The 26,412-nt window shown below is 43.3% G+C and overlaps 1 protein-coding gene across 12 annotated transcripts in view; it reads right to left on the bottom strand.

Moving 5' to 3' along the window:
* Positions 1–26,412, bottom strand: part of FHIT (fragile histidine triad diadenosine triphosphatase) — a 1,117,930-nt gene that overhangs the window by 276,755 nt on the left and 814,763 nt on the right. The window contains exon 1 of one of the 12 annotated variants that reach the window (XM_075005829.1): positions 16,627–16,777. The exons of the other annotated variants lie outside the window; for them this stretch is intronic. The gene's annotated coding sequence lies outside the window, so the exon portion shown is untranslated. Of the gene's footprint in view, positions 1–16,626; positions 16,778–26,412 lie in introns of those variants that run through there. 12 annotated transcript variants of the gene reach the window in all.

The raw sequence follows: 26,412 nt of genomic DNA, 5'->3' as shown, positions 1-26,412 counted from the left end.
TTCTGTTAATATATAGAATCAGATTTTCGATTGCCCAGCAGTCAATCACACTGTTTACTGGATGCCAATTCTATCACAGTGATAAAGAACTTTTCTCTGTAATAAAGAAGACACAAAGCACAGGGGTCTATATCCCACTGCTGCACCCTCAAAATATCCATTACTCCTAAATTAGAGGTGTGTGTGCACAGCCAGGGGCAGAACAGACCCCCTAAATGTGGAACAGCTGCATGGCACAGCAGTAAAAAAGCAATAAGATCTGAATGTCATGTCATAATAGGATTCTCTGCAGAAACAAAATACTTTATGAATAATAGAATATTCCCATTCAGAATTATAGTCTCCTTCTCCTCTGTTTTTTTAGCCTCTTTTCTTATGAGATAAGGAAGTTACCCTTGACTGATTTGCATTTGTATCCCCTTGAAGCTGAAATGCACTGGCACATCATCTATGTGACACAGAAGAGACTTCATTAGCAATTCCAGGTTCAGGATGCTATGAACTGACATCTCTAGCATGCATCTCCTTGTCATTTTACCCTTCCTTGGCACAAAAAAAAAAAAAAAAGCCTGTCAAATACTATTCTAGACACACATGTCTCTGAGTCAAAAGGATTGCTTTAATACCAAGTCCTCCAACTAGAAAATGCATAGAGATATGTGGTTGTAAATATAGAGTGGTAATATTCCTTCTTCATTAGCAACTATCAGACCCATTATTATGGGCCTTCTCTGTTCTAGAAGATTTCAGACTTGCAGCTTCACTTCTCGGAGGGCTAACTAGTTCACGATTGTAAGTGTATCAACGGTATCTACAAACACCAGAAAATGTATTATAATTTCCTGTCTGAGTGGGGCACACTGAAATTTAACAGCTGTCTGCTCTCTGAACTGTTCACTGTACGTTCACCCTAATGCAGGGAGGGCTTCTGTGAACCAAGTTATTTTTAGCTTTACCTCCACCTAACAGCAACAGAAAGGAGAACGTGTCCTAGCTGCCTGGGGCAGCTCTTTGGTCTGAGTAGTATCAGAGGAGTCTGCAGTGCTGTGTGAGGAGTGACAATTTGAACTCTCCAGCACCCGCAACCCCACACACTTATATAACAGGAGCTGTGCCACACAGTACCCATGACAAAGAGACCGGACCTTTGGGTGCTACCATGATAGACTATTGAAGTAATAGTCAGAGCAGGTCACAGAATGGAATGCCCCTCTTGTGGAAATTCTGATCTTTCTTGGTTTGTTGTCATCATCATCATCATCATCATCATCATCATCAACCACCATGGACTCAGTGCTTGTTGGTTTCTGATGCCTCCTTTGGTGTTTCCTTCCATCTTTCCCTGTTCAGTGCACAGTGGTTTAATTTCTGTAGACTAGCTCCACACCAATCTACTGTATCTACCCATTCTCTATGGGTCTGCCTCTCCTGTTCAAACCGTCCATTATTACGAAGAACAGAGTATTGCTTTTCCGTTTGTCATTCATTCTACAAATATGTCCAAATAGCTGTAACGTCTGTTGCATAACCTTCCACAGTAGGTTCTCTTCCAGCTGTATCTTCTTATAGAATTTCTCATTGTTGACCTTCTGCAGCCATACTATTCTCAGGGTTTTTCTGTAACCCCTCTCAAATGCCAATATTTTGCTCTTCAGATCTTCTGTTATCACCCAAGTCTCATATCCATACAATATGCTGCTGAACACACACATTTTCAGGACGCTCAGGTTTGGTCCTAAGCTAATCGCTTTGCTTTTCCAGATTTTATCCATTGCCTTCAAACTCGCTCTTGCTTTTGCTATTCTAGTCAATATTTCCTTCTTACAGTCTAGATCATACATTATGTTGCTCCCCAGGTACGTGAAATTCTCTATGTTCTCTAGTTCAATCCCGTCTACACTGATCTTGTCTCATGGACCTTATTTATCCAGGCAATGTCTGAGCCGGCATCTTATATCATTTATGTTGTCATGCTGAGATGAACGCAAAGTCAAGATACTAAACCCTCATACACAGGTGTCCAAACAAATTTATTCAAAACTTCAGGATAAAAATTCTTTTTATTTTGATATCGCCTTTCTGAACACATTCAGTTCTGACATTCCTGGTGGGAAAAAATGAAAAGGAAAAAAATAGCCTTGGTATTATCTAGCAGGAATATTTTTTAATAAACCACCTCATTTTTCAATATGAAAACATTTGGGTTGAAACATTTCAAACAGAAATAACAAAAACATCAGCAATAACAATATGTTTGTAAGATGCAATCACTTCAGTCACACTATATTTTCCATCTTCGGTTATTACCTCAAAAAACCTTAAATCTTTCTAATGTTATGCAGTGAGAACGCTCTGCCTCTTCTCCGCCCTGAGAGCAGAAGTTCGTCCACAGCCATCTCTTATTTCTATAAGCAAGATTAGCAGGTACAAATCTTAATAGTTGGGATTCATCTGCTAGGTGATGTATGACCATTAATCTCTGAATGACCAGTGCTCACTAGGAAGTAAGTATTAGCAAACCCACTCGGCTGACAGGCAAACTGAGACACAAGGCAGCCAGGTGAGTTGTGTACAGAAATTAAATTTGAACTCAACATTTCCTGAATTCCACCTCAGCCTCCACCAAGTCTATCCACGCAATTAAACTGCCTCAGCTGCAGGTTGAAATCTTTGGAGGGCTCCCTCCCAGAAAGGTGGAGAGTATCCAAAATGTAGTGTTGTCCCTTTTCTGGGCACTTTTGTTTCATCCCAGGAGGGAAGGTTTGAATCTTGAAACAGGCCCAAACAAGTCTCTTCTTGTTCAATGTTGTGCACATGGAGGGCACAGAATCCCTCCTCCTCCCCACCCACTCTCTTATTGCAAGGACAGAGACTGCAGTAGGCTGCCAAAGCAAGCTGGTATCCCATTCCAGGAGGGAGAGATCCCAGATCAGACAGCTGGGTGGGGAGATGTTTTTCCAGGCAAGCCTCTTGCCAGCTGCTGAAATTATGCAACCGCCTGTGTCCCTGGCATGGAGGTTTTACAGTTAGACAAGGGAGGCAGAGCAAGCTTTCCAAAACTTTTCACTGGCACAGCACGACAATGCTGTCATCTTTACTGCTCTTTACTGGACTAAGATGACGCAAAAAGAAATTTGCAAAGAATTTCAGGAGTGATTCTCGCCTGACCCCATCAACGATGTTCTCAGGCCATCAAGCCTGGGCAGCCCCACTGAAAAGCTTTTGGCCTTGGGCTAACTCCTCCCCTGCTGACCTCCATGGGAATTTTGCCATTGGTTCACTGGGAGCACAGCTAGGCCAGCACTGAGGGGCTTTGGAGAATCAGCCTTTGAGTTTAACTTTCTTTTTCAGCACACCTAGAGTGCAGTGACTGCCATGCATGGGCAGTGGCATGTTAGGCTGAGTGATGCTCTGGTCTCCTAGGAGTTACTGAAGCATTCAGTCTTCATCTCCACCTGTGCATTATCCAAGAAAGGCCTTGGAGGGTTTCCCATCACCACCACATAAGTGATACTGGCTTTCCACCACCGCAGCATCTCTCCCACGACCTCCTGAGCTACAGAAGCATTTCTCCAGCTCGAGCAGTAGTGGGCAATAAGCATCCCATGGGCCAGATGCCATTTGGCTACTGATGCTTTATTTACCTGTAGATCTACAGATATGGCCACTGGCAGCTCCTGTTGGCCGTGATTGGTTCACCACTCCTGGCCAATGGGAGCTCTGGGAAGTGGTGTTCCATTCCATGCTGCTTCCTGCAGCTCCCACTGGCTGGGGACAGTGCATTCCAGCCAACAGGCACTGCAAGTAGCCATACTGAAATAAACCTAGTAAACCGCATCTGGCCTGAGGGCCACTTATTGCCCACTCCTGAGCTAGAAGCAGATGGCTGGGCTGGGAGCCCATCTCACTGGTGCTCTCTCACAGCCCATCCACATAGCACCAGCAATCCTGCCTCAAAGACAGAAGCCAGGACAGGGCTGTAAAATTCAGACCTAATCCCAAATTATATCAGTTGTGTGGACATTTAAACAATGAGGGGCTAAGAGGTCTGAGCTTTCGCCCAGGGGAAGATGACTAGTAGAAATGATTGAAAAATTAACTAACCCAGCACTCACACCTGGCTCCAGCAACACTCTGGATTCACAGCCTGGCTGGTTTTGTGACAAGTAGACTGTCAGCCATCAGAACACATCCCCTCATCAGAACACGGTAACGTTCATATGGACAGGCAGATGTCCATGACCTGGCCTTGTTCCCTGTTAACTCAGCACACTACAGCCTCGGGTGCGAACGCCACACTTGGCTCAGCCCTCTATAACTCCAGCTAGTTAAGGCACGTGTTCAGCTTAGTGCCGCAAAGGGGAGAAGAAGGGCACTGGACATCATCAGGTTCAGACAAGAAAACACACACCCCTGTTCTGCTGTTCAGCTACAGGAAACATAAATGGCACCACCAAAAACAATGTCGTCATCCCTAAAAGATGATTAATACTCCCACCCAGCAGTGTTGGAAGTGACACATCTCTTTCCTAGCCTAAGTACGGTGACTGAGGACTGACAATTAGCAGCACGGAACCCACTGGTGAATGGCATCAGTTTACACTGGTTGCTGCAACTCCCAACAGCGCTCAGAAAGCTCTGACCAGTATTTGGACTGCAGCAAGTCCAACCTGCTTGGGTATGGCCATGTGAGGTTGGAGAAGTCAGTTAATTGCAGGCATCCTCCACAGCAGCATTTTAAACCATTGTCTATTTGTTTATTGCTGTCTTAGGCCAATCCTCTTTGTTGTTAAGCTATGATGTTAGATCAGCAAGCTATCCTTCCGTACGGCCAGGGTGGTTAAGCAGTGGAATGAATAGCCTAGGGAGATCGTCGAATCTCATTGTCTAAACTGCTCTTAAAATCTTCAAACACCTGTCAGTGATGGTTTCAAGTTGGGGGAGCCTGTTTTGCACTGGGGACTGCTGACCTGTAGACAAATAGTCAGGGGGCCACAAAAGTGAGAAGAAAAAAAGCTTCACTGATGTGGTCCCCCAGTGAAAAACAAACAAAGAGGAGACACTGTCCTCATTCCCCTCACACATCAGACTCAGAGTCTGGGGTGGGGGGACATGCCTGGTACATTTTGTGGGAGGCTCTTGGGTGGGAGGGGGGCTGCCAGAAAAGTCAGCTTGGGGATGGGGTTTGGACAGAAGTGGGGTGCAGCGGAGTTTGGAGTATAGAAGGAAGGGGGTCAGGGTGGGGGGAGGGGCCTAGGAGGGGAGGGGGCAGGAACAGGGTGGGGTAGGAGGAAGGGTGCAGGAAGCGAGTGGGAGTGGAAGTCTAGGAAGGAGGGAGGAGGAAGGAGGGGGTGGGATGGGGTCAGGTTGGGAGGGGGCACACGAATGTTCAAAGGGTACAGGGGAGGTCAAGGAGCATGGGGTCTGGGCAACTGGGGTGCAGATTACCTGTGCAACATTCCCAGATACGGGCTCTGGACCTGCCCCACACTGCTCCCAGGCACTGCCTTCCTCTGCTCTGGGCAGTGGGATGAAGCCTCCAGGCAGCGCTGCCACTGCCAATCCCCCTTCCCTTCCCCCAGCTGGGGGAATGGCAGTGGAGCCACAAAGAGCTGCTTCCTGCCCTGCCCTGCCCTCTGGCAGAGCCCATGGGCCAGATCAGACCCTGGCCTACCTGATCTGGCTTCACCACACACCCACCCACCCACCATGGGCTGTATCCTGGCGAGTGGAGTCCTGAGCCTCCGGGTCCAGATTCAGGCAAGCCATGGTCTGGATGTGGACAGGGGGCTGGGGGTTCTCCACCCCAGTCTAGGTGGAGCTTGGCCCTTCCATGAGAACACAGAAGTGGACTTGATGACCTCTCAAGGTTCCTTCCAGTTCTACTATTCTTTTATTCTATCCTAAAAGGCAACTGATGTCATCAAGATAACTTGAAACTGCACCTTCCAGGATAGCTTCACCCTTGAGGTTTTCAAAGTCTGAGAACAAATACCTATTTGTTTTTGCCTTATTCCCTTCCAGGAAACCCTCTGTGAGGCTATATTTCAAGATGACCAAGAGCGGTAATGCTATTTATTAACATATGGCAAGTTTTGAATTCTAAAGGTGCTAAATTTCCAGAAATCTGCTCCAGACATCCAAGTACTATTCTGCTCTGTGCTTTCGGGACAACGCATATACAGATGGCCATGTACATGCTTGTTAAAGAGCACTACAGGATACAGAAGACTTAGTGGCAACAAAAGATGACAATGGAGAAAGAGCACTCTGGTGTGCTAAACCACCCCTTTCTTCTGTCATTTAGACATGTTTACATACATATAGAGGCACAGATATATTTTTATCTTGAAGAACTGTACAATCAATGCACCGAGCTATAAGATTAGGGGTGCAGTGGACAATGAGCACATTACACATCACATCTGGAGTGGATGTGTTTTGTTGTGAGCTTCCACCTTGGCTGCTCTTGTTTTGCTGTTGTTGACTGCTGCTTTCCTGTTCTTTCATTTCCAAACATTCCACATACCAAAATGGGTGGTTGTCCTGGGTGAGAGAAGAGTCATCTGCAGGGCAGCTTCCTCTAGGCTTTCCCTGCCATGCTCCATACTCATTCCGAGTGGATTGTCATCTTGTAGGTTTCAAAGCAGATGTAACCTTCAGAGACTTTGTAAAAGCCTTTGACAGCGTTGATAGAGAGACTTTGTGGAAACTACTGCAATACCATGGCATCCCATACAAAATTAACTTGATTCATTCAACATATAAACCCTCAACATGACAAGTTGCTCACAATGCGTCTTGACCAAATCCTTCAGCTTACTGTCGGGAGTGCAACGAGGATGCCTTTTGTCACTTTTCCTGTTCTTGATCGCAGTGGACTGGATTATGAATAGGACAACAGATGGCCACCAATAAGGCATTCAGTGGGCACTTTTCAAACAGCTAAAAGACATTGATTTTGTGGATGATGTCGCCCTGCTTTCACACCAACATGAAAGTACAAAGAAAAGGTCATAACATTAGTTAAAACCACATTAGTGGCTGAACTGAGCATTAACAAGGGAAAGGCCAAGACAATGAGGATCAACCAGTCCAACCACCATCACACAGGGAAGGGATGACCTAGAAGATATGGAGCAATTTACTTATCTGGAGAGTATTATGGGCATATAGAGAGGAACAGATAAGGATATCAATGCCAGGATAGCGAAAGCAACAGCTGCATTCAAGACTCTCTGTGCCATATGGAGGTCACAAATAATATCTGTGAAGACGAAACTGCAGATCTTCAACATAAAATGTGAAGAGTGTGCTCTTGTATGGATGCAAGACCTGGTGTAATAAAAAGTCTTCAGATCACAAGCTACAGACAGATGCCTGAGGTACATCCTTCACATCAAATAGCAAGACTTCATCACAAATGGGGAGCTTTGGAACAAAGGAGAACAAGAACCAACTGACATTGAAATCAAGAGAAGAAAGTGGGGATGGCTAGGCTACACTCTCAAAAAACCATCATCCAGAATAGTCCATAGGCTCTCACATGGAACCCACAAGGAAAATACAAAAGAGGAAAACCATTAACAATGTGGAGAAGGTAACTGAGATTGAAGGACAACAACTGGGGCACACCTGGAGCCAGCTAGAAGGTTCGTCTCAAGACAGAGTGAAGTGAAGGAGACTTGCAGAGGACCTATGCTCCATGTGGAGTACAAGTAGTAGTAGTTATCCTGAGATTCTGTCTTTATTTTAGTGTCCTGGTTTATGGACTATTGCAATGCAGCTTGTTTGTTTTATTAATAAAAAAAAAATCTATAAGAAGCTAGTCACCTTCCTAAGAGCTGGATTCAAAGTCCACCGAAGTCAGAAAAAAGACTCTCACTGATTCCCACGGCCTCTGCATCAGGCCTAATGCTTTTCAACTGAAGAAAGCTGTAGTACATTGAAAATTGAGGCTCCAAGCAGCAGATCAGCAACAGACAGTGACACGCTTATTATAATAAACTATTTGTTGTATCTCGTGGCTCCTAGACACAGAACAACATCTTATATTGTTCACATTGTTACTGTACAGGATGAGTGTGTATAACATGGTGTAAAATAGGCTTGAACAGAAGTAACTATCTGTACCCGCAGCAATAGTTTGTTCTGAATTATTCTTGGGTAACTGGTAAAAATACAACTAAGGCAAAATATTTCCTCGGCAGACTAATTAAAAACATATGTTGGCCCCTTTCCTCACATGCTATTGTCAACAGCAACATAATGCAGAACTACAGAAATGAGGAATAACTGGCTCCTGGTACATCAGTCATGAATGTTTTAGTTTCAGATAACAAAATTTCAAATGTTTTGTGAGAGAGTTGTTGACCATCTCCATCAAGGAAATAAATTAAGTAAATTAAATGTTAGGTAGGGCCAAACATATTATGACTTCAAATCAACTTGTAAATCCCAGAAACCTGGGTTTGGAAGGGATCTTGAAAGGTTTTGATGAGTCAGGACCAAACATACCTAGATCAACCCAAAAGGAGTTTCTCTAACATGATCTTAAAATTTTCCAATGCTTGGGAGTCTACAACTTCTTTGAAAGTCTATTCCAGTGTTAAACAACCTCATAAAGAGGAAGTTTTCCTAATATCTCACTTATTATCCCTTGTTATGGATTATGCCTCTTATTTCTTGCCCTACCTTTAATGGACAGGAAGAACCTTCGACCACTGTCCCCTTATAGCAGTTCTTAAGGCATTTAAGATTTATCAGGGCCTCCCTCACTCTTCTTTCCCCAAGACTAATCAATTTCTGGCTTTTGTTTGTTCAATCTTTCCTTATGGGTCAGGTTTTCTAAATATCTGACCACTTTTGAGGATCTTCTCTGGCCTCTCTCCAACTTGTCCACATTCTTATTAAAGTACTGAAGACAGCACCCCAGGTGAGCCATTACCAGGGCTGAGTAGTATTTTACATACAACTCTCCTGTTAATATACTCCAGAATTATATAGGCCTTTTTTCCTTTAACTGCATCACATTGTTGGCTCATATTCAATTTGTGATCAACTAAAATCCCCCACATCCTGTTCAGCAGTAGTACCAGGAGCCAGTTATTCCTCATTTTTGTAGTTCTGCATTTGACTGTCTCCTTCCAAGGTGAAGAACTCTGCCCTTGTCTTTACTGATTTTCATCTTTTTGATTTCAGACCAATTCTACAATATGTCATGGTGGTTTTGTATTCCAATCCTGTCCTCCAAAATCTTTGCAACCCCTCCCAGCTCAGTGTCATCCTCAAATTTGATAAGCATGCTCCTAACTACAGCATCAAAGCCACTAATGAAAAATTGAAGAATATGATCCCCAAGATTGACCCCTTCAGGAATATCAATAGATATGCCCTTCCTATCTGACAGCAAAGCATTTCAATGTGTGGGAAGCCTAACTACAATCAAGATGTGGCAACAACTTTATTCTATCCTCTAGGACAGTGGACTGGTCAAAGAAGGAAATTAGGTAGGTTTGACATGATTTGTTCTTGACAAACTCATGTTGGCTATTCCTGATAATCCCATTATACTTTACATTCTTACAAACTGATTGCTTAATAATTTGTGCCAGGTTTGCAGGCATCAAAGTTAGGGGCTGTTAGATCTATAATTCTTCTTTGTTCCCCCTTTTAAAGGTAGGTACTATGTTTGCCCTTCTCCAGGCCTCTTTGACCTCATCTGTCCTCAGATAATTGCTAATGGCTGTTCAATTGCTTTAGCTACTTCCTTAAGTAACCCAGGATAAACTTCATCAAGCCCTGACAACTTGAATGTGTATCTGATGTTCTTTAACCTATTCAATGAACATGCCCAAAAAGTGAGTGCCTGAAGGCATGCTGGCCTTGTCCTACTGCCCAGGATAGATATAAGAGATGCAGTCCAACGTGAAAGGTTGGATTCTTTCATATATATATTGTTGACCAAACTCAGTGGGCTTTGTTAATAAATAAAAAATTCTCAGTTGTGGCATACAATGTGCCCCTGCAGAAATCAGTATTGGATCAGGACCTACCTGTTTAAATTTTATTGCTGTAACTGTGAACCACATCCTTCCCATCTCATCCACAACTTATTTTTCTTACCACTTTTATTCCACTATTGCCTGAAATTAGAATCAAACCTCACTGGGAACCTAAAACTATTTCTGCTTCATGAGGCACCTGGTATGCTACCAGGCACTATAAAAATAATGAACTCTAATTACATTAAAACTTAAACACATGTAAAGTGAAAACCACGCATTCAGCTTTGATTGGCTTTCCTAAGGGCTTACGAAGTCTGGGTAATTCCTTTCCCTGTATTCAGTTTGTCAGAGTACACTAGTTCTTTTTTCAGGATGGAAGTTACATTTCAGAGGTCTCACTCTTCTGCAATAGTGAAACACAAGATTATGACGGCCAACATGTTCTAAAAAGCCCTAGAGATTTTGGGTGCCTAACTTGCCCATGTTTTCGTAAACTCAAGTGTTTAAAACCGCCAGTCCCCTTCAAAACATCTCAATTTGGGTACAAAAGGTCATGCTGTCCAATCACTAGTCATTTTTTAAAATCTTGGCCAAGATTTTTCCATACTGTAGAACTTTCTAATTTCCCCAAACCTTGTGGTCTTACACTTATATGAAAATAATGTGATATCTTCCAGCCTAGATTACAAAAGACTCCATTCAGCACCCAACATTTGCCATTGTTCTTTGTGAGGTGCTGTTGAGTGCTGGACACTTTCAAAAGTGTGGTCTCAATTGTGGGCACAAAATGGGTTTTAAACCTGATCAATCATCTTTCTTTTCTTTTTTGGAAAAAAAAATCTCTATTTTCTACACTGGAAAGGAAAAAAAAAAACCTATCCACCTCCCCATGCCCAGCAGAAATTGGATTTTAAGAAATAGACATCCTTAGATGAGACTTTTTAAACTTTGCTTTTCATTGGTGTCCAGTAAATTATAGTTCATAGCCAAAGATGTTCTTCACAATAGTGTCCCTACCCAGTGTTAAATTGGTCATCTCTGCTCCAGTGGGCAACCCATCTAGATGTGGAAAGAAAGATCAGGACACTCAGTTGCTTATGGTTGACAGACAACCTGGCAATAAGAAACAGTGACAAAACCCTGGGAACATCTATATCTCACTGGACTCAGTAGAAGAACAGAGCATTCAGAAGTAAATACGCTATTATGATTTTTTTAAAAAAGCCCTCAGCCATAACAGGAAAGTGCCACCATACTCTTTCATTCACTTGATGTATCTTAACTGCAAACGTTATTAATATAACAAAGAGAGAGAGACCCCTTCAAAGAACTGCACTCCCGCATAACCTCAGAAAAATCAACTTAGAATGAATGTAGATCACAGAATCAATACCGGGGGATTAACTAAGGATCACTAAATCCTACATTATTGATTGACTGAACCACTGTCTTTTTAATATGCCTCACACAAGTCTCACTCATTTTTATGAACTTAAAAAAAGAATCACACTGGTTGTGTACTGATTAACACTCACTGTTAAATGTGAGACATGAGGCATGAATGTTATCTAGCACAATGGTTTTCAAATTACTCGATCTTGGCAGTTACAGAATTCACCAGCTTCTGTGAAATGCAGCTCAGCTAATCAAAATGCATATTTCTGCCACTGAATCCTCATTTCTCTCTCCCTCTTGTTGATCTTCTCTGGACTCTGGTGCTATCTACCCTTTTGGGGGGCAGATTAAAAGTACCCTGCTCACCCAATGTATCCAGCACTTCACTGGTACAAAGAAATATATTTAAGAAACATAAATTGGTCAGGGAAAGTCTATGCAAACCTTCATTATAGTGTTATTACTTCCAGAGCAGATTTTAAGCATGTTTTGTTTTGCTTTTTAAAAATGCAAATAAAGACTATATTCTATTTGTGAATTTCCATCTCCTTTTTAGGAGTGTCTATTGGGGGCTACATGAAAAAAACCCAGCAATTGTTAGGTGATTCAGTCACACTAGAATATTTTTCCTCTCGTATTTGGCACTATAACATGTTAAATATTAAAATGTGTACATGTAGAAAACAGCAAAGTTTCCTTGCACCAAGCAATGAATTTATTATTAGCTAAATCTCACACAACAAAAAAACAGGTCTGTTCCATGATCCCTTTTGTGCAATGAGATCTGTTAGGTTCAAGTCAAAGAGTGTGTGTGTGGGTACATTACACACACAGGAGGCAGGAGCCAAGTCTGTGCCTTAAGTGAAGCACAGCCTAAGAACTTTCACAAATTGGGACTGTACTAAGCAAAAGATTCACAGTCGAGTTAGGCTACTGATGTCACTAATCATTGTTAGGGAGGGAACAAGTAGGGCTTTCTAGGAGCCCTGTGAGACTGATGTAAAGGTATACATTATACTTGCATGCTTGGAATCTCCCTATTACCACAATGTAACTGCTGGAAACCATCTACTCTAAGGAACTGAAAAGTCTCCCTGACTTGGCTGGAACAATGAAAACATAGGCCAGATCTTCAGCTGGAGTAAAACTGCCATAGCTTTGTGGTATGTCCCCGATGTACACAAAGATAAAGAAACCCAAACCGCCCTGTGGTTGGGCCGAGGACAAAAGGGGCAGTATCTCCTGGGCCTGCTGTTTAAAAGTTCCCCCAAACCAAGTGGTGGTGTGCTGTGAGGAACAGCACCACTCAGGTCTGGCCTTGCAGCCTCTCCGCCATGGTAGAGGGCTGTGCCAAGCCCACAGCCCAGACTGCAGCACACTTTCCTGAGAGCCAGGCCCAGCTCTGTCAGGCAGAAGCCAGGCTGCTGCTGCACATGAGCATAATGTGGTTTTGCTCTTCATTGCCCTGTTTCCCACACCCAAGGCCTCCCTTCCCTCAAGGGCAATTTTCTGTAGTGGTGGCAGGTGACAAGATTCAGAGTTCAGCTGCTGGCTCCGAACAACCTCTGCACTGCCGTAGTGACATAACTTCCCCACTCTCACTTAGTATTCCCCAAGGTCTGTGGACGCATTGCAGAGGGTCCAGCAGAGGGCAACAAAAATGATTAGGGGTCTGGAGCACATGAGATATGAGGACAGGTTGAGGGATTTGGGCTTATTTAGTTTGCAGAAGAGAAGACCGAGAGGCAGTTTGATAGCAGCCTTCAACTTCCAGAAGGGGGGCTCTAAAGAGGATGGAGAGAAGCTGTTTCCAGTAGTGATTAATGGCAGAACAAGGGGAAATGGTCTGAAGTTACAGTGAGGGAGGTGTAGGTTGGAAATTAGGAAAAACTACTTCACCAGGAGGGTGGTGAAGCACTGGGATGTGTTGCCTAGAGAGGTGGTGGAATCTCCGTCCCTAGAGGTTTTGAAGTCCCGACTTGACAAAGTCCTGGCTGGGGTGATTTAGTTGGGCTTGACCCTTCTTTGGGCAGGGGACTTAACACGATGACTTCCTGAGGTTTCTTCCAGCCCTTGGTTTTTATGATAATACTGGGAGCGCATGTTCAGATGGTTGTCTTCAGTAACTCCTAGGTCCTACAGTGTCATGGGTAAAATGTTCCAAAACACCTACATGACTTAAGAACCTAAATCCCAAAGAGTTTTCATTTTCCTAAATATAATTATTATTTCCTCAGCCCGGAATGCAGGAGAAATTGTGTGCATTTCCATTTTTGAATATGAAATACTTCACATGCTTAAATACACAGCAGTGCACACAAACTGTATTTGCAAGCAAAAATTAGACATACGTTAACTGCCAGGTTCGAACAAGCAAGCGCATTTTAGACATGCAAGAACCTGTATTAAAAACTGAGCATACAATACTTAAATGAGCAAAGGTGGCTCCTGCATTACCAAGAAATAGTCTTAGCACTGCTGTAAAGATTATAGCTAATGTGAAATGTTGACAGCCACCTAGTAAAATCAGACACCAGGAAAGAGTGTCAGAAAGAACACCTCCTGAAGAATTTGCAGGTGATGGTTTTTAACAATTATTGTGGGAAAGGAAGGAATTGGGAAATGTGCAAAATAACAACAATTCACTGTGCAGGAATCACAGAATGAAAGAGGTTTAGCGTTAATTAAAAAAAAACCTGGCAAATCAATTTCATTGCATTCAAAAAAGCAGATCCTCCCACTGTCCTGTTGAATTCCTTAACTTAGATCCAGAAATCAGTCTCTAACACTTATGAAATGCACCTTGTGAGGCACAATCCCTCATGGGTTCCTCTAAATACAGCCCCCTCAACAAGCACACCACTCAAATAAAAAAAGCTGGGGCATTCTAAGCAAATTTGATTTCTCCAATTTTATTTGAAAACACCATCCTTCCATCTTTGCAACTCTGGAAACAAAACAAAGGAAAAATAAATCATTATGTGGAAGCAATAAAACACCATGGCCTACAATTTTCCTTTTTCTGACCTTTGAATGTGTGCAGTTATATTTGAACTGACTTCAGTGAGCTGTGCAATGGCTGGCATTTTTCAATTTGAAGCAGTAATGAAGGAATGTAACTATGACTAATGTGCCACAGTTGCTTTGCTCTGGTCTGTCATTTCCTTCCTCTCTAAACGGTAATGTCTCCCATGCATTTTTAAAAGTACACAATGCAGCCTTTCAACTTGCTCTATATGCCGCTGCACTGCTGATTTCAATCTTGCTTCAAACAACCATTACTTCCTGTGCTACCTTCAGATGATGTTTACGTGGGAAATAGATGAGTGCAGTCCCGTGTCATGTGATCTGGTGGTTTGCACATGACTCAGGCTTCATGGTCAGTGCAGGAGACGGTAGCTGGTGACTGGAGCTCAAGTTCACAGGCAAGGTGCCAGAACTTACAGTCAGAACTGAAATCACAAGTCTGACCTGAGGCCCAGAACTAGGATATTGGAATGAGGCAAGGCTGAGCCAAGGCTGGGGACGAGGCAGGAGAAGGACTAGAACTAGGTGGAAACATGGCTAGGAACAAGCAGGTGTGGGAACTATCACAGTGGTAGGCAAATGCTTAGAGCTGCCACTGAACTGCTGAAGGTGGACTCAACAGCTAGTCTGCAGACTCTTCCAGCCAACAAGGTGACCTACTACAAGCTTGATGCACTCTCTGGGTTATCTGGAGCCTCGCTCTGCTCCAGGTGCTGATTCCTGCAGTCTATACTCCAAGGGAAGGAACTGCTGACCCACAGGAGCTGCAGTGACTTCTCAAGTATGAGAGGTAGCCGTGTTAGTCTGTATCTACAAAAACAATAAGAAGTCCTGTGGCACCTTATAGACTAACATATTTTGGAGCATAAGCTTTCGTGGGCAAAGACCCACTTCATCAGATGCATCTGACGAATCGGGTCTTTGCCCACAAAAGCTTATGCTCCAAAATATCTGTTAGTCTATCAGGTACCACAGTGACTTCTCAGTGACTGAAGATGAAGCCAGTTAACAAAAAGAGCTAATGAACTACAGCTGGTGGCGATCTGTGTTTGTGCGTGGGACGATGGCGAAGATGCTATTGCCCATGTCAGTTTTCTCTGGGGGACATCAGCAGGATCCCCAGCTAGTCTCAGCCAAAGGAGTTCCACTAAAGCCAGGAGAACTGTGCCAATTCATAGCAGCAAAGGAGCTAGCCCAACAAAAACTTCAACCTTTTGTTTGTATTTAACTAAATACATCATGTAAACTGGTTCTTCTGGATTCCTAGCTGAGGTTCCTCTCTCCAGGGGTCAGCAGAGTGAGCTGGGGAAGCTGTGACCTTAGCCCAGGTGGAAATACCCAAGAGTACATCTCCCTCTGAGTTATGGCACTGGCAGGCCTTCTAATGGAGCTTCATGTACCTTCCTCATCAGGAAAGACCAGAGGAGCCACAGCACAGGCTGCTCATGATGAAGGGCGGATGTCTGTCAAAGTTCCCCCTAAAAGCATTGCATTGTTCTTCACCCTGCTGGAAAGGCAATTCCTAACTCAGGAGTACTGCATTCTAGCTCTCAATTTCACTGCAAGCAATTGAATCACATCTTATTAAACAAGTGTGCCTTAGACCTGAAGAAAGGGTGTACTGCATTTCAAACCAGACCAGTGTCTGTCTCACAGGGAAGATTCATGCATTGAAATTCCCATTTGCAACATCTGCAAAGCCAGTTTATGTTTGGAAGTATTGTCCTTGACTATTTCTTAAGCTGCAGTATAATTATATCTTATCTATTTTCTGTTGAATTAGAGCTGTAACTTCCTTTCGTATTACAACATTTCACAGTAACAACCCAGCACAGTCACATTAATATCAATTCCATGTTCCTCAAACATTATGAATGCCTTTTCACAATGTTTTCTAAAAGGAAAGCAGCCACCATCTCTTCCCTTTTAGAGCCGTGTGAAAAATTAGCACCAGTGGAAACTATCAGACTTTGCTTTTCTGGACTTGTCACAAAAATACTAAACACACTGTACCACACACCCAGATGCTCCCCAAGACACTAGGAAGAGACCTGTTTGTTTCCAAATGGTAGTTTGTATCCCCTGGTTTGTTTAAATGCCAATGTTTGGGTGTGGTGTTTAGACCCAGAGCTGTTAGTTGAGTCTGAATGGGAGCAAGTGACTAGCCACAAACATCACTGAATAAGATAATACTGACCAACTGGAGAAAGACAGCTGTAGAAAAGTCAGCAGAGCAACCATGGAATAAATATGGTCTTCTAGATAGAGAAAGGGGAGATTCAAACTGCAACTCCATCACACGCTTCCTAGATCAGTGGTTCCCCCCAATTTTTACTTCATGCCTGTAAAGCTGACATCTTCAGTAGTCTCATCTGGCTGAAAAAAATGAGGAAAAGGTGTCATTCCAATGTTGGATAAAGATTCAAGAAGGGTATCATTTGAGCCAGACCAGGAGACCCATTGCTAACAGACATTTGCAGTGCAATAATTCTTTAACAGTCATGGCAGACGTATGACTTTCATCTAAAGTAATACAGAGCAGCAGGAAATCTTAACTCTATTCTCATCCTATGACTGCATATGTGTTGACTAACCATTGCATCATGAATGGTCTCTTGTAATACATACCTACATAAGGAGGGAGAAGTAATATATTTTATTGGACCAACCTGGAAAACGGAACAAGCTTTCAAGCTCTACAGATCTCGTCTTCACATCACACTATGCATTAAGTATTTATTCAAAAAAATCTATCCCAACTTATATTTAGCAGTGACACTCTAAGAACATTTCACAGACCTGAAGATAAGCTCTGCGTAAGTTTGACAATTTGTCTTTCCCCAACATATGTTGAGCCAATCAATGTTATTACCTGTCTCACTTTGTCTTTTTAAAATCCTGGTACCATTCCCACTACAACAATTGCTAACCCATGGGTATTTTTAAAAAAAAAAATGATATGTCTCAAACTCTTGGGCACTGCCAAGAGAATCAAACCTGGGAAAATTGCTTGAAACCAGGCCACTTACAGCCCAGACTGGAGTTCCTCCTCATAAGGCACCAAACTGGTCCCAAAATACCTCTGTTGACTCTCTTACCAGCCAGAAGTCACACAAGGAAATCACACAGGCTCTCTAGCTTCCCTGGTGCCCCACAGCAGTACCCTCCTTGCTCAGATGAGAGGTTATGAAAACCAATCTCTCCAAATCCATAGAGGTCTTCCCAGCCCCCAAAGGGTCCAGCCACACTCCCAGGTCAATACATACTTTATGTCTTACCCCAAACAGCATGCTGTGCCAATCCTTTAGAATCTAAAATCTAAAGGTTTATGAATAAAGAAAGAAAGAATAGGGCGAGAGAAAAAATGTTAAAATGGTTAAGTTACATACATCTCTGGATGCAAGCTGAACAGGTGGTAAAGGCTGCTATCCTAAAAGTCTCTGCAAATATATCATTTATTGGATGGGTCCACAGTCCATTCAGGCAGAAATTTTCATGTCACAGTCTGTACACACAATCAAACCAACCAAACTCCAGCTGTATAGATGGGCATCACAATGTGTCATCAGAATTGCCATTTTTCATATCATTTACCACACCAACTAACTAGGAACATTTTCACAGCTATAGCCATGTTCAAATCACTGTGCAATATAATGATTGCTCAAAAAAGCAGGTGATTTTGCTGAACAGTTTTCATTAGCAGCACTCTCCTCTGCTTAGGTTAGCATGCTCTCTCTCTTTCATTTTCAACAGCACTGACTTAACTTTCAAGTTACCTTTTGAAAAACAATTGAAACACACCATAAATATTTAAATATTCTGAAACCTAATTCTATAATTAAAACCACAAATTAAATAACTTCTAAATAGTTTAAAAAACCTTTAACCAGGATGTTTGCTGACATCTTCAACGATTTAAAAAAAGTGACCCACAAAAAACAGAGATATCAGGCAATAAGATCATACAGTGATCACTGTGCTCCTGGACAGCACAACAGCCATGCCAATTTCCAACAGCAACATAATTATTTTTCCAATTAGTTTTCTGTCATGTGAAAGAGAAAATAAAAAGATGCCGTCGATGTGATCAAAGTATGGGAAGAGATATGAGTAACACATTTGGTCTCTCTTCTCATCTGTTATTGTACATGAAAAATGAGGTCATACAGATTCAATTCATTGCTAAAAGGTTCAGAGCACCTTGTTAGGAGTAACTAATTTTACCTTTAACCTAGGTGGTTGCATGGATTTGAATATAAATACTTATTAATTTATGCCAGGTACTTTTATCCTCACTGGTCTATCAAGCCACAAAAATAGCATCAACTAAACTACAAATGTTCAGATTGAAGGAAGTAGGCCAGTCACTCCGTGAAAGATAGAACAGTGGGAAAAGGGTCACCCTGTCCAGTGGGTATTTGAAGGTTCTGTACATAGGCAAAGGAAAGACCTGATATCTCTTGCTGGGGAACAAGGTTAGGCCCAGCATACCACTTCCATATTTTATATAGCATACCAGGACCAGCCAGTTTTCATGCATCTTCTATAGGTCCTCCTGTACCACCACGAAAATCCAAAGATACAAAAGGTAGCTGGAGGTGTCTTGCAATAAGATCAGTCACTTCTAGAGACAAGGGGAAGAATCTCCTGGGATTAGTTCCTCCTATGGACTCATTCACAGACATCGAGACTGGAACTGGGGCTCAGGAGGGGTTTGCCTGACATTTTGGCTGAATCAGTAACTGCGAAGCCCCCTGTCCACATACGTCCGAAAAGAGAACACAGCTGTGTGGAGATGTTTGAAATGATAGGACCTTGAAGTGTGCAATCTTTGTTTAGGAGGCAGTGGCACACCTCTCATGGATATACACCGGTGGTCAGCAACCCCCAGCATGGGTGCCAGGAGTGGCACGTGAGCCAGTTTTAATCAGCACACGAGGTGGGAGCTCCGTCCTGCCCCGTCTCCCCCATGCAGCTGGGAGCTTGCTCACCGCCACGCTGCCTGTGGATTAATAAAAAAGACATGCTAATGCTACCAACCACCACCTAAATGGCAAAGCTCTAATTCTGAATTTGCTTACTAATGAAGCTGTTGTAAGTAGGACTATCAGTGATTTTGAAATGTGTCAATGGCACTAGGACTGTACTTAGAGGTCAAAAGGTCAAATTTTATCACTCCATCTGGGAAAGGTTGCTGACCCTGCTATATGCAGTAGTCAACTCCAGTTGCTTTTCGCAGGACACTTTCATGCAATTTGTTTATTTTGACTAATAAAAACAGCGTGAGAGAACTCCTTTTAAGTAATAAACCTTGAATTCATTTATTTTGTAGAAGCCTTGATTATTTTTCAAAGACTTTCCTTCACTCTTCAACCTGCTAATACATGTTTCTGAATCAGGGAGAAAGCCCTTCAGTGACTATGCTTGGAAACCCTAGAAACCATGTACAAAGGTCCAGGTTCAGCTAGATACAGTTATGCCAGAGGTTAATTGAAGCTGGGTGGGTATGATAGCTGTCCTTCATTCAGAACAACCACAAGGACCCAACTAAACTCCTTTAGGAGGAAGACAGTTGGAACAACAGGAGCTGCTTTCCAAAACCCAGGCCGCAAGCAAGGCCAGCCAGAAATTGAGCTAGGTGGGTAGAGAGGTTTGGGTGTGTACCATTTTGGTACAGATAGGTGTATCTGTGAGCAGAAGCAGGTGGAGAATGGGCAGGGAAAAGGCTAAGCAGACAGCTAAAAAACCCTGGAAATGTGGATCTGCAGGAAAGCCAAGAGACAGGGCAGAGAACTGGTTGGACAGCAGCTTCAAACTGTAAGCAATGTAGGTGTTTGAGTCAAAGGACTTTGTACATTCTTTACCAATAAACTGGATTGCAAAGAAACCACTGACTCCATCATCAATTTCTTCTCCCATTGGAAAGATTGTGAGCATAGGCTAAGTGCTCATGCCAAATGGGCTACTAGCCCTGAAGCATGCACACCACTCCAAGCACACCACTTTAAGCTTAAAATCAAGTGCGTGTTTATCTGCCTTGCTCAACCGATTCAAAAATGCACAAAGCAAACAAACTGAGAGGAACAGACTTTCTTCTGCTGATTGTCTTTGGTTTCCGTTAACAAGCTGTTACTTGCAGCAACAGCAGAAATGTCATTTTCAGGCACAAATGCAGGTTCCATGCTGGCAGCATCTCGGATTTTAACTTCTTTAAAAATTGGAGGTAAACCCTGGTCCCACTGAAGTCACCGGCAAACGTGCCGGCAGTTTCAGCAGGAGCAGGCTTTGACTCACAGCTGTAAATGGTGTCACCACACAGCAGCTTTTTCAACTACAGTGCAAAGCTGGCAGTACAGGCGCAGCCTCGTGCTGAAGGGTTTCATTTCGGTTCTTAAACTTGTGAATAATATCCTGTCCTTTTCCTTTCTCTTCCTTCCCCTGCTCTCTTTTAATCCCACCTCTGCCCATTCAAGCCACTTCCCTCCACCCCATATCTATTCCCCTCTCTTCTACATCTATCCATTTTCCCACCTTGGCGCCCTGCTATTGCTTACTTTAAATAAGTCCTAGTCCAAGAACAAAAAGAAAGGTAAAGGGAGGTGGAGGAAAGAAGAAGCCAAATACTGCAGATTATGCCTCATTTCTGGGGCTCCCCTTGAATTCCGCAGCATTTTGTAGCCATGGAGGAATTGTAGGAAATTACAGCCCCTGATTCTGAGGGTGGAGAACGCAAGCCACGTGGAGAAACAGATAATTCTCCTCTAACAAGAGTAAGACTGCTGTGACATACTCTGCGATTTAGGATCCCGGCTAGAGTGTGGGATGATGTTACACTGACTAATAAAGAGTGACGGGAGGGATGTGCTGATTATATTTTTCCACTTCAGTGTGTTTTGAACATGGTAAACTATCATTTACTGCCATTATTTTAATGATATATTATGTTGATAATACAATCTGGGTTAATTCCCAAATGTGTAATCTAGGAACCACAAAGCAACCAACCAAAGATATTCCTGTGTATTTAAATGGCATTTTGCATCAACCCTGCAATAATAATTAGCACGGTGCAACAGAATTACAGGAAAAAGAGTCATCTATCAACACAGGCAGCAACTAACCTCATTTTGGACACAATCAATCCCATCTGACTTGCGTCTCTGTGATTTCAAAAAAAATATATCAAAGGAAGAGATAAAGCCAGTACTTTGTATACAGACACCCATGATTAAGAGTTCTCTCTTTAAGGTCTCTCTCATGTTCTTCTCAGGAAGGGCACACCGTCAGCAGTGGATTCAGTTTTTCATTGGCATGGAGAGAGACCCACAGAAAATAGATGCAATTTTCATGCTCATCTCAAAGGTGCAAGGATCTCAAAGCCCAGAACAGTGAATGCAAACTACACCATTCCAGCCAAGTCTGTTCCCTTTTACTTTCAACAGCCTCGGACACTTAATACTCTAGATGTGATGTGGCGGGGTGGGAGCGAGGCAGCCTGGTGAGGTTTGGCCAGACTGTGAGCCTGTAAGAGCTCAGAAACTGATTGTTATCTCAGATATTGGACCTGCACCCAAAGTGGGTATTTTCCTATACATTTAAAAGGACATTAGTGCCCGTTACCATTATAGTTCTGGACAAACAGATCCTCCCTGCAGAACCGTGTATTACATACGTGCATACAAACAGGCTTCATAGGTGACACAGGACTCCTGTTTGTCTCACCCACAACCCAGGTCCACGGAAGTGTCTCTTTGCCTTCTCCCACCTCTTTCCTTCCACCCACAAGCCATCTAACCACTCACTGCTCACGCACTTCTGCCCTTCCCAGTAGACCCCCATGTGGGCTGAGTGGCTATGGGAAAAGGTGGAGATGGGGGGGTGGGGCTTTGGAGGAAGAAGTGAATGGGAGCAGGGCCTTGAAGTGAGCATGGGCAGGGCCAGAGGCAGCAGGCTGGCTGTTTGAGGAGGCTAGTCTCCCCTGGACTTTATACCTGTTGCCTATGGCTGGGGTTAATGCCTGCCCCATGGTCCCTCCAAAATAAAAGAGGTGCCAAACTCCCATTTGGGGAAAGGAAAGGATACCCAATTTGCATACTTCTCACAATGCATTGCACTCACGAGTGGTATCTTGGGGTAAAAGCATTCTGGCTGCACAGGGCTCAGTTCTCACCTCATCTATCTCAATGCAAATCAGGAATAATTCAGTCAAGTCAATGAAATTCAACTGCTGTAAAGAATGAAGAACTTCAACAGCCCCCAGGATGATCTGCTCATAGGGCTTGCCTTATTGCATGCCAACAGACGGCTCAGGCTCAGAACAAGTCTCTGTTGCCAAAGAGTATTTCTCCTGGAATACATTAATCTGTGTGTTTTAGGTACTTCTTAGGCATCCAACACTGTGTTAGTCAAGTGTCGTTTACACCAGTTTATTCTGCATTCACTAAATCCTCCAGATCTTATTGTTCCTTTGCCCCTCAGTTCCAGGACAATGTCTCTCTTCTCTTGCTCCCCCTACTTCCCCCACTATCAGGCAAAGCAACACAGGACTGCACTTCAACAGGGGGAATGACCAGCCAACATCCCCTTGTCTTACATTTGTGCCCTTGTCTCTTTTCCAGAGCACAGCATGCTACTCCCACAGTCCAGCCCACTACGGGGAAGAAGTGAGAACAATCAGGGTAGTTTCACAGTGGAGCAGCACAAATGTTATTTAGAACTGGTGTTGCCAGAATTGTGATACACTGAGAAAATTCACAGTATTCAGCAGAGCTCAAACTCACATGTCTGCCCAACTGGGGTGACGAGTTAGTGTTACAACAGCTCACTGTGCTGTAATCAAAAGCTGTCAAGAACGCTGGGTCAAAACATTCTTGCACACACTGCAGTTCTTTGTTAAGCTTTCATACCTGGTGGCTCAAACAGAAGTGTGGAAGTCCAGATTCTTCTCACAACTCTTCACTTCTTTATTAAGACACTGGGCAAACCGTTTAACCTCTGCTTCTTCTTGCTTATTGTCTAATAGGTGTCCCAATATCTACCTCGCAAGCAGCTGAAGGCCTGGGACTTTGCAAAGGAAGGAGCGGATGGGTGGCACTACTCTGCATATGACTATCCTATGCAAATCAGATGCATCTCCATGAAAGATTATGAATTCCATGCTAGCTAATAAAACTTTGAGAGCCTGGTCATTCTGTAAAGCAGTCTGCTGTATTCTCCATCATGCCTTGAGGCAAGAATAAACACTAATATGCCAATGGTTGTCAGACGGCAGGATTCACTGATGTTTTTTTCGGGTAAATGAGAGCAGCAAAAATGTTCCCTAATAGCTGTAGACCCATGCAGCGCAGCAAATATTCTTTGCAACGTGTGCTGCTGGCAGCGTTCAGGCCCTGAGGCTGGGGAGAGGGATGCAGGGAGAGACTGAGGAATCAAGGACACCAGAATTTTCTCAGAGAATCTTGTTTTTTGTTTTCTTTGCTCCTTTTCACTCACCAATGACTCTTGTTGTTTGCCTGTGGGGTAGATTATTTGAAGACTTCTGATTTGTCTGTTCTCTTCTGGGTCTGTTTGCCTGCTTGGGATGCTGCTGCTTAGTCAGGTGAAGTCAAGCCTCAGGGGGAATCAAATGGACATTCCTCAACTCATTATTGGGCTCTGCAATCCCCTGGGAGTCCTCCTCACGTATCTCTGGAGAGTTGTACAACAGATCAGACACAGGCTGTAAAATACCGGACAGTGAAGGGAGTAAAGGCTGATATTCACAATGGGAGTACTACTGCAGATACACCCCTTTGCAAATCATGTGCACACGCTGCTCAGTTTTGCTGGTCACTGAGCTTGCTGATTTGGCCATTTGCTAGTCCTCAGGCTTTTCCGTTTGGTGCCACATGTATCCTGAATGAACCGTCCACAGGCTGCTGAGCAACTCAGATTTCTTTCTGTAATACACTTGAACCTCTTTACTCTGCCAAGCTTGGGAAACTGGCTATGCTCACATATGGTATTTTCTGGACTGGGGTGTTCCCCACAATAGAAGGGTAAACAAAGTCTATCACTAAAGCTTTTGCACGTACAAACCACATGTACTGCACATATGTACAAAGCTCTGGCCAAGCTCTGTGGGTATTGCAGCTGCTAGGCTATTATTGTGCACCTCAGAGGCTTGCTGTGACCCTCCACACTGCCTCTTATCTTTTTTCTAGATGCTAGTGTCACAGCTTACTGAGCCATCCCCTTCACTGGCACAGTCAAAGGACTGGGCTGTAACCCCTCTGTAATCGTGGGCCCTCTCTCCAAGAGCAGACTCTTTGTACTGTGGGGAGGGTTGGAGGAAAACCCAGGTCTGCCCACTACTCCAGGTTTCCAGCCCATGGTCCCCAGGTAGCAGCAACTGACAGTGATTTTCCCCTAGCGCCAAAATGGGAGCCTTTTGCCTGGGCCACTTGCCCAAATGCCCCCCAGTACCTTCTCCCTGGTACCTGAGTGAATCTTCCCCTCTTCAGCATAAGTTCTCATTCCTCAGCTCTCCAGCAACGCATCTCCTCCAGTCAGTCAGTCAGTCCTTCCCACACCCATCCACCCACCCCTTACTTGAGGGGAAACCTTTTAAAGTAGCCCAGCACGCCTTAATTGGCTGCAGGTGCCTGTTGAGCCTGCTGCCTTAGGCTAGCACTTAATTCGCCTCAGGTGCCTGCCTGCCTTGTGTGGCAGCAGCCAACGGTAGTTTATTCAGGAAACAGAAAACCATTCACTCAGCTCCCCCAGTATGTCTGCCCTCCACTGAACTATTGTAGCCAGCTGCCCTGGGTCTGCTGCACCTCATAAGGTAAATCCTTAATACAGTGTATTGAAACCGTCACTTTGTTTTTACTATCATACGTAGTTAATTAAGCAGGAAACCCTTCATTGTAAAGTGCAGTCTTCTGCCACTTCTCATGTTGAGAGGTTGAATTTGGGCTGAACAATACAGTATAGATATGTATGGTTACTATTTGTTTTGTTACAACTGCATTTGTTCTTATTTTATTTTTATCGTCATTATGGTATCCTAGCCATGTGGTGGTCGAAAGGCATCCAGATTAAAGAGGTTCAAGGGCACGTACATTTTGCAAATATTGCTGTATCTTATTGGAGAAAGCTGATGAAAAATTGTTTATCTTTAGTAAGGGCCAAATGTTACTCTGTATTACACCTGACAATACTACCATTTCAAAATAAACCAAAAATCTTACCAGTCAACTGCTATAAGGTGGATCTTGTATTTCATCTGAGTACTTGCATTTCCTGGCTCAGCCCTACAAAAAGGCATCGTTGTAGCAGGAAAGAAAGATTGCTCACATTTTGTAGCAAATGTTTCACTGAATAAAAAGGTATGCTAACGATATGTTATCTAGTATGTATTGCAACTCCATTATTTTTATATACCAATTTAACCCTCACCAAGCACACAACTAGACAACTGTGAATCATTTACATACAATCTATCAGCTTCCAAAAATAAGTCTGAGGAGTCAATCTGCAATTTGTTTAGTAAAAAAATGTTATCCATTTTCATGGCAACACTGAAGAAATTGCTTTTCAAATCAACTACATCTCAAGCATACTAAATATACTCTAATGATTTCAAAAAATTTTAATGACAGTTAATTCTATGGCTAGCTTGGAATCAAGTCTGTCTCTTTTCTTCAAAGGAAAATAGCATTATCAAGTGCACTAAGAGAATTTCTTTACATGATTGATGGGAAGGAAGAGTAATCACTTTTGAAGTGCCACTACATATATCTCTCAAGTGCTCTTTTTTTCTCCTGACATCCATGAGTAACTGAAAGTAAAGAAGCTCCTTAGTATGATCAATGAAGCCTAGATGACAGCCTCTCCTACAACATCTACAAACTACTGTAGGATAACAACACCACCACCTTTGATGCTCTAGAGCTGACACAATACAACACACCTCCGAAGGGCTAGATCTGATGGTCTG

This window comes from Carettochelys insculpta, chromosome 11 (assembly GCF_033958435.1).
Source record: "Carettochelys insculpta isolate YL-2023 chromosome 11, ASM3395843v1, whole genome shotgun sequence".
NCBI classification, from domain to species: domain Eukaryota; kingdom Metazoa; phylum Chordata; order Testudines; family Carettochelyidae; genus Carettochelys; species Carettochelys insculpta.
This window is presented reverse-complemented; position numbering and strand designations above follow the sequence as displayed.